The sequence below is a fragment of the Trachinotus anak genome, unplaced genomic scaffold (assembly GCF_046630095.1).
Source record: "Trachinotus anak isolate AG129_WGS33_773 ecotype Australia unplaced genomic scaffold, CSIRO_AGI_Tana_v1 ptg000021l, whole genome shotgun sequence".
NCBI classification, from domain to species: Eukaryota; Metazoa; Chordata; class Actinopteri; order Carangiformes; family Carangidae; genus Trachinotus; species Trachinotus anak.
In genome coordinates this window covers 7,321,324-7,337,066 of record NW_027273872.1, presented here as the reverse complement: position 1 = coordinate 7,337,066, position 15,743 = coordinate 7,321,324, and positions in this window count along the sequence as shown.

Below are 15,743 nucleotides of genomic sequence, written 5' to 3'. Positions count from 1 at the left end.
ATTCCAAGCATGCTAACACAGTGAAACAGCTGCAGCAGAATCCATGATATTTCCCCTGAGGATTTTCCAAGTGGACATATTAAAACAAACTCCTCCATGCTGTCGGCCACACCCCTGACCACTGGAGCTCTGACCACTCCATGTCCACATCTGTGCCGGTCTGAAAGGAAAATAACCAAGAATGGCCTTCTTAATCGTGAGAAAATGAGCACAAAGATTTTCAATGTTGTATTCTTAGTTTACTTCATCTGAAATATGCTAGATGAAATACTGCAGCTCCGTGACATATTTACTGCAGTGACAGAATGGGAAAAAGACTTTTCCTCCAGTGAGCACTGCAAATACTTGTTTCTCATGCATATCAAGTGGCATTTTTTTGACATAGTTGTGGGATGATCTACGCTGTGCTGCCATGTGTCAAAATATGAACCAGACATTGAAACCGCTGAATCCACACACACAAACATCTCTCATTCTTCTACAAAAGGAAAAGGATGATTCAATCGCTGAATATGAGAGTTTTTAGTCTGTATAGCCTCTCAACTATACTATTAATACCTGCATCATCCAGCTGACATAATAATAATAATAATAATAATAATAATAATAATATAATAATAACACAACAGCAATCCTAATAATACTTTTAAGAATTTAAACAAATCTTTGCAGTGAATACACTATCCTCAGACACTGCAGATGTCATGCCCTTGTGTAAGCGCATTATTAATTAATAAAGCATCTTCTTTGTCTTTGATCAGATAGGCATATTTGCAAATGACTTGCAGAGATGGTGCAACAGCCTGCTTGTCTGTTCAAAGCCCCACTCCAGCTTTCTTGGAAATAGCGTTGCTATGGTAATAGGCAACCTGGCTTAGTCCACAGGAGAGACTGCCTCCATAAGCAGAGTTACTATATGCAAACATCTCCCTCAGGCAGCACATAAATGAGACTGAAAAGCCGCCTGAGGGCATAGCAGCTGAAAAAGTCTCGCACTGCCGCCGCACTTGGCAGGATTATTTGTGAATTATTGATATGCTGACAGTAGATCACGTCTCTCTCACACACTCAAACACGTACATATCAGTGGCACACTCTGTGAGTGAAGTGGCCAACAAATGAATTGCATCCAACTATAAGCAAATAAGTTTGAACATTAAATAAATAAATAAATAAATAAATAAATAAATAAATAAATAAATATTGCTGCTTAAAAGGACTCAGCAGGATGATATTTAAGGTGTGTATATACATGAGAAAACACCTCAGACCACAAACAGGTAGTGCCAGAAAGAGCATTTCTCACTTTGCCCTGCAGCTCTCAGAGGATTCCTTCTTGAAGCCCAGGACCTTGTTCTGCCTTTCCTTGGTTATTGAAGGCCTCACCCTTAACAGCACCACAAAATACTGTCAAATACTGCATAGTTCATAGTTCAATGGGTGCAGTCAGACATTTTGCATCAAAGTGCTCACCAAGCATTTGCTATGTCACTTCTGCACTTCTTTAAAAAAACAAAACAAAACAAAATCTAAGTTATAGACAACAGATGTGCTGTGACATGTGACCTCATGCTCGCAGAGCAATTCTGTCAGCGCTCTTCTCCAGAAAGCAGCTAAGGTTTGTCTGAAATGTCATTAGAGTTGTGCCAGGTTCCTTTTTTGAAAAAGTCGGTAAATGCTTCTGAAAAGTCGGTTAACATAGCGACAACGTCTCTAAGTTGGCGACATTGCTTGTTCGTGCCAAATCATTTTGATTGAGCAACAACTACTGTAATGGTCAAACATTATCACTCACTCACTCACTCATTCACTCACTGATTTATTCACCTAGAGCTCTGGCACAATGGATGTGTTGCATGTGCGTGGGGGCTGCAGCACGTCTTGTTTTTCATTTCGGCGCCCATGTTAACGGATCAGAGCGAGCACACTGCCTGCGTGAGACAAAAACCTTTTGATGTCATGTTGACATCATGCCTGCACAAAACTGAATTACACAAAACTGACACTTTCTAGTTTCCTATGCCTAGGCTGAATCTGAGTATGACAGAGACATGAAAAAATATTTAGCAACTGCACGTGGAGACGGTGGCATTTTAGAGACATTTTCTTTCAAAAATAAATAAGAAAGTGCTTTAAAATGGAGAGAAATCCAACATTCAAGTATCAGGCAAACTCTATGTAGACAAAGCTACAGTAGAGCTGGCAGTTGCAGCGACACACTCACTCACTCAGTGACAGAACCATTTATAGGGCTGGCCCCACTGTTGCAGTCCAGCCAAAAAAAAAAAAAAAAAAGGTGAAGTAATGTGAGACATTACAAAGTGTGGTGACCGATTTAAATTTTGAATGTTGGCATGAGAAGTTGGTGTGTGAGTGTATCACTAAATATGAAGGAATTTAACTAAAGGTGAAAGCCAGAAAGGGTGAGAAGAAGAAGAGTGTTGCCAGAAATCATTAACTGATTTTACATTTTGAGTAAATTACAGAATATAATGTTTATGGATCTGACACGTCTCTAACAAGCTGTATGGAAACAAGTCAAATAACACAGCCCACAGCCATAGGGACTCTCGGATGCCAGTTTGGCAGGCAGGAAACTCCCAGTTTGGTCATTTAAAAAGAGTGGGCTCATATTTTTGAGGCTGCAGCTCTGGTCTGAGACTATACAACTGGTTGCCAGGCAACAGGACTACCAGCTCCTAGAACTGAAGTCTCTTTTCAGCGAAACCTTCCTGCACAGCAAGCTACACAAACACAAGTCAGACGTTTGATTTAAACCACTTAGATGAACATGGTGTCAGTCTGGATGTTTAAAGGGCAATTAAAAACAGAAAAGCTCACATTTATCCATTTATATGATTATATGATGCTCTTATGTGGTGTCTTATTAAATAGTTCAAAAGCAGACTGAGCAGGAGTTAGAGGCACCACAGTTACACAGCTATAAAGCTCAGAGAAAAGGCCTTGGTGGTGCTTATTGCTTGTTAGCAAACAATGTCTAAATATGCAACTTACAACCTTCTCCAACAATTTATGTTTTCTCTAAAAATGTACATCTCCAGCTTGAGATCTCTTTTATCTGTGTCACTGGTCAGTCCTGCGATGCCTGCAGCTCCATGAGAAGTGATTTGCTCTTTGGTGCCCGATGAAAATTAACAGGGATCAACTTGACATTCAGTGGATCAACTTAACAGAAAGTAAAAATTCACTTTGTGTGAGGTCTGAGGACACTTTTACCAAAATGTGAGCGATGCATAAATGGAAATAAGGAGGAACAGATTTAAATTTAAAATGCTGATTACATTCTGCCTTATAGCATGTGGAGCTGGCACATTTCACTAAAGACCCTTAATACTTCACTGTCTGTATATTCTGTTAAATAGTCGTGACAGTGATTCACCCGTACTGTGATATACTGATGTCATCAGATTTCACCCAGTGAAAATAATCTTTGTGCATCTGCATTTAACAAACACAGGGCTTGTGCAGCTTCAATGAGAGACCTCTAAGAGAGGGGATTCTATATTTGTATACAGGTTGTGGCTCTATGAAAAGCTTATCAGCAGCTTAGGACTGTATTGTGCTATCCATTGCAGTAATACTCATTATTGGGTCTAAAAAGATCTAAAAAATAAATAAATAAATAAATAAATGTAGTAATAATAATAATAATAATAATAATAATAATAATAATAATAATAATAATAATAATAACCAAATAAACAGACATTGTTTCCACTCAGGTGTGAATTTCATGAACTGGATAGTTTCTGCATCAGACATGAAATATTTTTGTAATGTTTGTTAAATGTCTGGTCCAGGCAAGAGTTGCATATTTTTGATCCCAGCTCCATGTCTAAAAAGCAGTACGTCTGCTGTCTGCTTCAAACGACTCATTGACAGCCACTGGTCACACAAAGTTTTTACTATGACAGACAACCCCTAATTAATTTGGTACCCATCTCTGACTTGCAATTTTTCTTTAATTTATGAAAGTACTTTTTCTTTTGATATGAGGCAATTGCATAGAGATAATGACATCATGCTTCAAATTTAGTTTATAATATGAGGGTTTTTTTCCCCCTCTGCACTTGGCTCTGACATTATACACTATTGTGCCTCTGGGTGAGTGTTGAGACCTGGAAAATCTGCCCATTAAACTGCCTGGAGATATTTCAAGCCTTGTTAAAGACCTGCTGTCTGGTCAGAAGATGAATTCCACCCACACCTTCTTCTTCTCTTCGTAATCATGCTCTCTCAGAGGTTTCAATGTGAAAGTGGATTGATGGTTCAAAGGGACTCGGGATGCTACATCATTTTAACTACATCAGCTCTACTTAGTGCATTCACTTTCATTTTTACTTCCAAACAAGTGCCTTGTTGTCTGAACACTTACCTCTTCCAGCTGACTAAATATTCCTTTTCGAATGATTTCACTGGCAAGTCGATGCTAAAATACTCATTATAAAGAAGAAAATGAAATTATTGGATGGATGAAATATTGACGAACAACTTTTTTTTTTTAATATTTGCCACTATTGTGGCAAGAAAATTTAAAGCGTGGCCTCAAAGTGCTGCAGGAAGATAAGGCCATAAAATTGTTCATCATTTTCACCTTGACTATTTTAATGTTGGACACCTCAGAGTGTCAGGACTAGCACTGCCTTGTTGGACTTTTTTAATCATAAGCTCAGCTTTTATACTTGTAAAATGCACATGTTGATAATAGCACGTGAGCATGCCAAAAAATTAAGTCTCTGACATCTCTGATCACCGATAACTTGAGGGTTTTTTTGGCTCCACAGTGATATTTATCTCAAGTACTAAATGCATTTTTTCCACTTGCATGGCAACAGCCTCTGAGAAACATCTCCAACTTGCCCCAGTTTTGTAATGATCTTGTTTTCCTCATATTTGGCAGATTATGACAAACAACAAGGACACCTTTCCTTCTGCAGTGACAAATAGCTTGAAGCCAAAATGATTGCGATCATAGTGTCTTCACATTCTCAGATACAGTTACAAAAACATTAACATGTAAAGCATTAAAAAATAATTGCTAAACCAAAGTTTTTACCCTCAGACACAAAGGGTACAAGGTTATTTATAGCTTTCCAACCGCAAACTCTTTATCTAAATCTTAAAATCACCAACATATTAAGCTATTTTAAATATTTACAGGTAAAATGAGAACTACAGATGTATAGTATTTTAATGTAAATGAGAGAGGAGGACAGAAAAATGTGATCATGCAGTAAGAAGACAAAGGCAACATAGTGAGGGACAGCATCACCAAATTACAGAGATAAAAAGAACAAACGGCAAATGACTGTGGGAGGAAGACTAAGATGAAGTTCCTCCATCTGTGCTGGCGGCTGGAGTCATGCTGGGAAAGCACCTGTGTGAGAGAGAGCCCATTACAGAGCTGTTGCAAGGCCATTTCCACAGAGGAAAGACCACAAGTGGCCAATTAGATAATTAGAGCATCCTTTTTCTCCACGTCGTCCCGTCTGCTCCTCCTTCTCTATCTCTTGCTCAGATATAGGAATTTTAAGCTCAAGCATGAAAAACTGTAACCATCTCCGGTGTAGCCTCAGCTGGACGCACAGGAAAAAGGATGGGGATTAAAGGTCGGAGAAGGAGTATGTCATTCGTCTTTGTCAGCACACCACAGGACTTGTTTTCTCTCTTAACCCAAGTCATTACTACTGCAGACTGTGGAGAATAATTATGTCTGGATGCATCTGGCTGCTCAGAACTGGCCATGTGTGGAACTGAATTACACTTTTCTCTTAATTTCAAACGCAGTCTTTTTTATTTATTGCATTTTTTGTAGTTATCTATAAGCAATACATCTCTACACTATATTAGAGTATATTTGCAGTATATTTAGAGTCAGCGCCAGTGGAGGAAATAGAGTGACCTGGGTGCGGTGGTCAGAGCAGTGGTTGGACAGCACTTGATTCAGTACTGGGACTTCTTATCCCTCCCTCATCATAAGTCAAAAGTAATGTTGGTTTCTTTTAATAAAAGAAGTGTGCATTTACCCTCTGCAGAATTCAATTCCTTTCTCTCTCTTCCCCTTCATAATCTGTATTTTTTGTACAGTCATATTTAAGGTAACACACTGCACCATTAATTACACTTCGACAGGGAATGGTTGTAGATTTTGAAGCTGCCAAGCAAACTTCATAACTCAAACTTAATGGTTATTATTTTCATTTCATGCAAAGCATGAAAACAATGGACAATGAGACAGGTTGTACTGCCACAGCAATGACGCCTCCTGAAACAGACCAATTAAAATTCACACTGACACTGAGCACTCTCTGTTGTGTGAGGAGGTGTATCAAAGAATAACAGAAGATGAGCCTTGTTTTCCCTTGTCTTTCCTTCCCTTCTGGGCCTCGTGACACTCAGCGATAAATAATAGAACTCAAATGCAGCCTGAGGCAGCTGAGAGCACAGCAGCTCCCCAAAAATCAAGGCCTCAGATCAAAGGATTAGCTGTGGAAGTCTATGCACCGGGCACATTAATGGCCATGTGCTTCAGTTGTGTGTACGTGTGGGTGTGCGATTATCCCTGAAGTGAATAAGTGAGAGAGAAAAAGAGAGAGACACAAACAGACATACAAAATAAAAACGACAAATAGTAAGTGTAGCCTACCCGTCGCACTAATTGAGTTGTTTTTGTCAGCCTGTAATCATATTTCACTTAAATGAGATACCGGCTGATCACACATCATTGATCACATCATGATCTACATACTAGGAGGGTGGAGTTTTGTGTGTTTGTTTGAGTGTGTGTGTGTGTATGCTTGTGGCAGTAGCAGTGCAGGGGTCTTCTTCTAGAAACCTTTTTTTTTTTTTTCAAGGTATTTTGTTACATCTTATTTGCTGGATACCTGTGTCTCCTGTAAAGATCATTATGGCCAATCTTTCAAACAATATAAATGCTATACCTGCTGCATTGTTTCACAAAATCATTACACTCGTCATAAACACCATTTACTCACAGGCACAAATGCTAATCAATATGAAAGAATTAACATTAGAGTAGCTAAGATTAAAAATCCATACCCATGCTAGCAGCTCTGTGAGGCACTATTTACAGTATGCAGAGCTAAATGCTGACGTTGGCATGCTAACACATTCACAATGGCAGTGCTAACATGCACCATCATCTTTAAAAAAAAAAACCATAGTAGAGGCTGAGGGGACAGTGTTTCACAAAAACATTAGCTAGCATTACGCTACTCACCATAAACTCACATGCACAAATGCAAAAGTAGCTACAGAAGATGGGTCAGTCATTAGTTTCACAAGTATTAATACATGAACCAAAGGTAGATGAAAAGGCAGGGGATCGCCAAAGTTATTACAGTTCATCCTGAGGAGAATTTGAAGCTCTGTACTAAATTTCATTGAAATCCATTTTCTAACTGATAGGATATTTCACTCCAGACCAAAGTGGTAGGCCAAACAGAGCCACGCTGCTAGTGTAGCTAGAAGTTCATTTCCTAACATTGCAGAATTAACCGATGTACATTTCATGGAGATACTGTGGAAAAGCCTTCAGCAACTAATTTCATCATGCAGTGCATCCTTCATGTTTTATTTGCTCCTCTTTGTTAAGTTCATGCATCATCGTACCATTTAATGTGCAGTTGAGAGTGTTTTTATGCAGATGCTTTGAGTTAGTCTTGTTTTCATCATGGTAATCATCATATTATATTTAAATGTGCCGTCTAAAATGATCAATGAAAAGAAGAGTCAGTCAGAGAAAGAAAAACAGAAAGAAAAGAAAGTGAAGAGTGGCATAAGAAAAATAAATTAAGTGGATACTTTAAGTGCTAAATTAGGAAGTTCAAGAACTGACATGTAGCTATGTACCAGTTCTGAGAAGAGGTCGTCCTTTATCCCTTTAGAGGGAACATTACAGATTCTTTTTTAGGTTATTTCATGTTATTTGGCATCATTAAAGTTTATCGTTCATTATTTGTTAATTCATATAAGAAGAAACTAAGAAAAAATAGATCAATTGTGATTTAACAAGCTGTGCCAGAACAGTGCCCACTGCACTTTATCCCTCATATTCAGGTAAAGAAGAAGGAACAAGTGGTACGTTTTTTGACCTTACAGGTTTTGAGCTTATGGTGGGTTTGCCAAGGTACAGGCTACAATGAGTCATCCTTATCCTAAACAGACAAATGAAATGACATGAAAAATGTACAAGGATATCATTGGGTGGGAGGTTATTCAGCTGGTGACTCATGTGGCTGTGAATGAAAGTGGGAAGTCTGATGCAAGCCTCTGTGATGCCAAATCTCAGAGGAACCTGAACACAAAGCTGGACACAACTATAGAGCAAGAAACAGCAGTTTTGTGTACAGAGACACTTCTGCATTGTACCAGGATTGTTTGTATTAATTATAAACGATCCAGAGCTGAGATTTGAAACCTGTTTTTCATCAGGTACTATACTGTAGATGGCAAATTCAGGCTGGATATCAAAACAAAATGCAAAACACCTACTTCAGAATAGATGTTAATCAAACTGCTGTTCAGACAAAGTTGGAAATATTCATTAAATTCCTCTAGAACATTTCTTTTGTAGAATCCACTTCAAAAAGAAAATATTTCAAAGAGCAGGTGGGAATCACAAACTCCGTGAAATGATGATTCAGAGAATTGTGCATCTCTGATAACTGTGAAAAACATCAATTATGCACACATGATCATATCAATACCAAGTCCACTGTCAGCCCCACTTTGTAAGAATTGATATGATTGAATGTCAAGCAGGAGCAGTTCAAGTCTTCAAATGCTGCGCTACAAACTGCTCCAAACCACTGACCTGAGCTCCTACACATAAATAAAACAGAGTTCTTTTCTTCAAACTCATTAAACTTAAACTTAAATTTTAAACATTTGAAGAAGTAAAATGAGACGCTGTGATTTGTTGTGTCTGCATGTCAGCACTTTCATTAAGAGAGATGTAAATATGTTCACTCAGTTCCAATTCTGGTGAGTGCAGGATATGATTTTGGGATCCACCCCAAAGAAAATGAAGTGTGTTTATAGCAACGTTCAAGTTATAGTCACTGTATTTTGCCACTGTGATGACCTGCCTCAATAGCTGAATAAAACACTGTTAAACTGACTATAATGATACTATATTACAGTACAATTCAGATATATTCAGTAAAATTACACAATGCCTTACAGTTGCTACTGGCAAACTTTGCAGGTTAAAAACAGAAAACTCCCTTTTAAACATTTGAAATTTGACTGCCACTGTGCTGCTTTACTTATGTCGAATTATTGAGGACTAACAATGTTTATTCCCAAGATAAGGTTTGTGGTTACATGCTGCCTGGTGATGAGCACTTAGGAATGACTTAAAACCACAGTCAACTGTGGTATTGAAATGATCAAAGTCATCTCTACAGCCTCACGAAATGGTATGTGAATCATTCGTTGTCATCTGGTACACTCCCACTCCCACAGCCCCACTCTTTTCTCACAAAGAACAATAATAAGATGCTGTTTTCCTTTTGTTCTATGGAAGGTCAGAGGTCAAGGTCAACTACAGAACAACACCTCCGACCTCTGTCTTACCTAATGACACTTTATTAGAGCAGCTGTTTGGATTTGAACCCTGACCATAGAGCAGTCTGATGATATTATATTGAGACTTCCTCACTGCTTCATGTCCTCTGCTGCAAGTGCCATCATTTACATCTAATTAAATGCATCATTATCAAATTAGCCTAACAGTAGGCTATGCACTGTATGGGGGCAATAGCGATGGCAGTAATGATGTCAACTGACAATTAAGTTTTTCTTCTGACAGGACTGAATGAGCTCAAAGAGCTGGATGCCTGAACTGAAACTAATGCAGTTATTTTGATGCCTGATCTTACACCTCTTATCCCAGTGACAAGCGCAGCCTGGTGAAAAAGGTGAGGAAGAAGTGAGCGGTTCTGTCCAATTCCCCTCAGAAAAGCCCATCACCGATCAATAAGAGAACACTGCCACCTAGAGGAGAAATATGTTAACTCTAAGCTGTAGCCTTTTTTTTTTTTTTCTTGCAGCCATTTTGTTGTGAATGATTTCATCACTAACATGTCAAAAGCCAGACACTAACTTGGCTTTTGTGTCTTGCTATTGACAGAGCTCTGTCTGCATAACTGCTGTTATAGCTCCTTTGCCAGAGGCAGTCAAGGGGGCAAAATGTTGCCAAAGGTCTGTGAGTGTTTCTCTGATGTGTGTGTTGTTTTGCTGCAGTGACTGCTTTCACACTATAGAAACAGTGTTAGTTGTTTCCTGTTTTCCCGGTCATTCCATGGTTGACTCAGTACATGACTTCACAGGCTTGGCCTGCCCTGTTCAGCTGACCTCTCTATATCCCAGTAGGCCTCCAACTCTGAAAGGTGCTGTGCGTGACTTGAGTGCTGGGATGTGGTTTGATGTGGTGAACTGGGCCGTGGCAGCCTGAGGAAGCAGCTCCCTACAAAGAATATCCATCTTCACAAATCCTTCCTCTCTTTTATTTAGTCTTAAAACTAAAGATTTATTTGCTGTCTTGCCAGCATTTGTCATCATTCTACTGTATTTTTGTTTCATACTTCACGGAACAAACCAATTCTACATTATTGACATCCATATTTATGTAATAATAATAATAACAATAATAATAATATCTTAAAATTAAAGGTTATATCAACAGCTGGTTTCATCAGAAACCATTCAAATCATTTCTTTCTTCTAGTGATGTGGTCATTTTTTTTAGCTTGCAACAAAAAAGATTAGATTTTATTAGAGATTAAGGAAATAAAATGAATATTTTATTAAATGAGCAGTAAGACCTCTGTCATTTACACAGAAGAAACAAAGCTCTTCAGGTTGTTTCCAGCCAAAAGCATCAAACAAGAGGCACTTTCCTATAAAGGTACAGAGGGACTGTGAGTGCATGCATGTGTTCAGGGTGGAGTAGTGGAGTAGAGAGTGACTAGTTGTTTTTTCCTTGCCCAATATGTGCTACTATTCATGACCTTTGGCGCTGAAAACAGTGATGGAACAGTAATAAAATATCCTCCATGCAAAGATGACACAGTGAACACATTATATATGAGGTGCATCTAATACTCCTCTACCCCTGTAGATTATTGAGTAGGAGCTTGGGTGTGGGTGTAGTAGACGTCTAAAGCAGAGATTTATTTATAATGGATGGAAATATTTTTATGGGTAACAGGATGAGTCGATAATATGATGTTCAGAAACTGAATGTCATTGGTCTTTCCATCTCCGTCACATTCTACATTTTCATTTAGGTGTTTATTTCAAGTCTTATCATCTACTACCGAGATGAACATTTGATAAACCTTATATTGCAGATTGCCAACATTATTGGTAGCATTCTGTGATGAACATATGAATGTGTGCAGTGCCACTACAGTATGTCCCTGGAATGATAATGTATATTGAGATTTGACAAGAAAGAAAAGGAAGACGTCAGATTTCTGGAATATTATTCAGAAACAGTAAAAGTCCTGCCACATTTCATATTCTATAGAATATTCACATTTGGAGAGTTGCAAATGAGATGCTTTAAAAATAGCATTATTAGCAGTCATCAGTTCCTGCCAAGCTGGTGGAGACAGACACTGAAATGTGACCCTGGTGCTGCAAGTACTTCTGAAATCCCAGTTGCATAGCAACACATCTCCATCTGCAGTTAAGCTTCTCTCCACCAAAGAAACAACTGTCATTTTTGCTTCACATGCAGTTTTATACAATAAAACTTTTCCAGAGAAAAACATAAACATTATTCTGTCTGTAGAGTATAGGCTTACTTTTCCTCATTCATCAGGAGATTGTGTCTTATCAACACATCTTAATACTGCAGCTAATCTGGAAACACATGTATGTTACTTTTGTAAAACAATAAATATTACAAGAAATGAATAACCACAGATTCAATACTTTCAAAATATTATTTATTTGCACAAAATCAAGGTCCTGTAAAGTATGAGATCCATCAAAAAAAAATCTCAATACAAAGTGATTATTTTTACAGAAAATACCTTGTTATAAGCGTGGAAATCACAGTTGACTTCACACTTCTGATAGTGTTAACCAAATTAATTATGCACTGCAAGTCAATACCCAGGTCATTGCTTTATGCTCCATTTCCCTGTGGTTGAATTGGCTCTTGATTCCCATTTAATGACTGAAATTTTATGTCATTTCAGACCACATGAAGCATTCATGAATCAGCCACTAAGACACACAGAACTGCAGTTTACTAACTATCTGTGTTTTCAAATCTTCTACACATCCTACACACACACACAAAACAGCCCATGAAGATAAACACACATGATTTATGTATTCATGCATGTGAAATGAAAGTGCACACTCCATATGTGTCCACAGTTAGATGCACAAAAAGACACATTCACATACATTTATATACACCATAAACAGCTGCACACGAACTGCAATCCCCGAATGTATTTCTTATTTATTTAACAATTAGGAGTCTGATTAGGAAAATTAAGAATTAACTTGATGAATGAAGAGTCTTGTAATGGTTCAGTTGAATTTGTGGACTGGAGTTGCTGTGCAAGCCGGTCAAACTTTAATCTGTGCATACATCTTAAATCCTTACAGCCTGAAAGTCTGTGATCATCATCATGGTTAGTGTCAGGGTATGTTGTGACAACCTTTCTCAATTCACCTTTGAATATAGGTCCAAAGCTAGAGACACTTGTTAGAAGTTCATGTACATCAAGTTTATATTTTCTGAACACAAACATTTTTACTGTTATGAAGTTCATTTTCAAACTTCAGGAGCTCAGTGCAGCAGTAGCAGAGTTGTTCCTCGCTCAATGATTACCAGATGTGATTCTGTGGTACTTTAATCTCTTACACAAGCATGTGGTCAAATGGGAAGCTGATTAAGAGGAAATTGGTACTTATGTGTAATAAAAGTTATTTATCAGCATATATAAAATGTAGGTTCTGTGGATTCAAACTGGATTTTTGAGATTCAATCATAATAATTTCTTTATAGGAAATGATTACCAATAAAATTCAACCCAAACTTACACTGTTTTTGTAGGGTTTGATGTAAAATGGAAATAGTCATGATGCTCATTGCCCACATGTTTTCAAGGGGTCCATTCAATGTCTGGTAAGATGCAAAAACACTTTATGTTTGCTCATAAAGTTTTTTATGGGCAGATTTCCTTCACTTCTGTAGCCATAAAATAGCTGGATATTATATAAACATATGTGATTCACCATTCCCACACACACATGCACACGCACACACACACACACACACACACACCCACACACACACACACACACACACACACACACACACACACAATTAGTAGAAATTTATGAACAGAAATGTGCCAAATATTATGGATTCCAGCTTTTATATGACATAGCAGCAAAGTTTACAGCAGACATATGAAAAAGCTTAAGTATGGGCAGTAGCTTATCACAATATGCTGTGTAAGTTAAGACATGTGATGAATATGAGAGTGTGTGTAGAGCATTGACACTCGGCATTCATACAAAGACACACAAAGACACACGTCTGTTCGTACACGCACAAGGCAAAGTTGTCCAAATCCACACTGTGGAGATCCATTTTTGGCTCCTCTCCGTGGGCCACACCTGAAAGCATGATGCGTTTATCTTGACACACCTTGACACTTTCCCCCCCAGTGCTCATCAGTTTCCAGGGCCACGCCTGGATGATCATCTAGATCCTGGAATACCGAACTCCTGTAGCTGCACTTTTTACATTTTAGCTGACAAACTGCAAGCCCTGTGCTGCTCGCTCCATTGAGCCTGTGGTTGAGTTTAGTCTCTGAGGTTTCATGCAGAAAAAAATCCCTTTAAAGTTGCTTAAGAGCCTACAGTATACCCTTTCTTTTACTTAGTCAAAGCAGATGTCACTGTATTGATCTTGCAGCAAAACAAGAGGTTTTCTTGGCGGGGGCTGGTGTCGGGGCATATCAACAACTAAAAGTTTCATAGTTCAAACTGGTGCACAAAGCAAAGCAGGGGAAACAACACATGCTCGGTGCAAGGGGAGAGTGAAAGATGTACAATTGATGGTGTGGTAAAAATATCACAGTACAAATGAGCACTGTTTACGCTCGGAAAACATGGCAAACAGTGTGTTTATAGTTGTAGATCAGGTAAATTCAATAGACTGGAATACAGTGGATTAAATTTGTTTGTGCTTGTTATTTACACAGTATTTTCATGTAACCTTCAAATGTGTCACCTGCTGTTCTACCCTTGGGTTCAAGCACTGTATAGAACTTCACAGACTGCAGCTACTATAAAAACACAGCAATATGAAAATGGATTGTAGGTATTTATAGGTTTTTCTTCTGTCTATTTTCAATGTATAAGACAATGCTTTAATGCAGTTTGACACATGAGTCCCCTCTGTTAACTAACATGCACGAACCTGCTGCTGATGCTGTTATTTTCTGATTTTTAAGTTTGTGTCATGATAAGTCTTTTTGCCTGTATTGAAAAAGGACCATTCAAACTGAATCTGAAGCATTTGAGCCGCCCCACCAGAAGAAATGTTGCGGACTTGTTGCTTCTTAATCTTTAATATGTCTCATTCTGTGGAGGGAGCAGAACTCTGCAGATACAGGAGGAGGAAATGGTTGCTTTCATCCCAGGATAGTTCAGGCCCTGAGGCAGGAGAGAGGGCTGCAAGAGGGCACAATCCGATTTTTAGCAACTTGGATTGAATTACATCATAATTCCTTGGGTGAGACCCAGCTTCAGGTGCCCCGCTTCCCTTGGAGCCGATGTGAGAGAGCTGCTTCAGACTTTAATACACATTATTGCTGAGTGCTGCCTTTTTGGAAGGAGGGCATGGCTGTACATTTGGCTGGAGAACATGTAGTCTATCTATTTTTATCTGGGCCCACAGAAGGGTTTCTGGATGGCAAAACTGCAGAGCAAACAAGTTGTTGCAATTACGCAAGCAAGCCATGCAGAAAATCTTTTGACAATAAGGCAAATTATAAGTCCTTTGAATTTTTTTTTCATCCAGATGGGGCCCCTTGAAGGAACATGGTAGAGATATGGAAGGTCAAATGACTAGACCATAAGGCTCTCATTTGGCAGGGCTGCCAACTGAACTTTCAGTTCAACCTCAGATGATGGTAAAGTTAATGGAGTTGAGGAGGCATATCAAGGTCATTTTCAGGAACTTGAACACACCATGTACTGTTAAATGAAAGTCATATCTATCTATCTATCTATCTATCTATCTATCTATCTATCTATCTATCTATCTATCTATCTATCTATCTATCTATCTATCTATCTATCTATCTATCTCAAATACATTCAGGAAAGCACAGGTTACATCACAGATCTGTGTTGCAGGCCCAAGAATAATGCATTAGCGCCCTCAAGTGGACAATCTATAAAACTACTCTTAACCGTTAATTTACAGCAAATTGTTGGCTCCTGTGAAAATACACACTTTTGAAAGGCTGATAAAGATTTATGCTGTTTGATGAAACGTGAGGAGATAAGATTTTGTTTGAATGTGATTGACACTGACAACATCATCCTTTGGAATGTGATCCGTTTTTCAAAATAAAGTAAAAATCTGTCTTTGAGAATTGAAATGCCTCCTATGCAATCAATATTGGCCATTGCTAGGAACTTGATTGCAT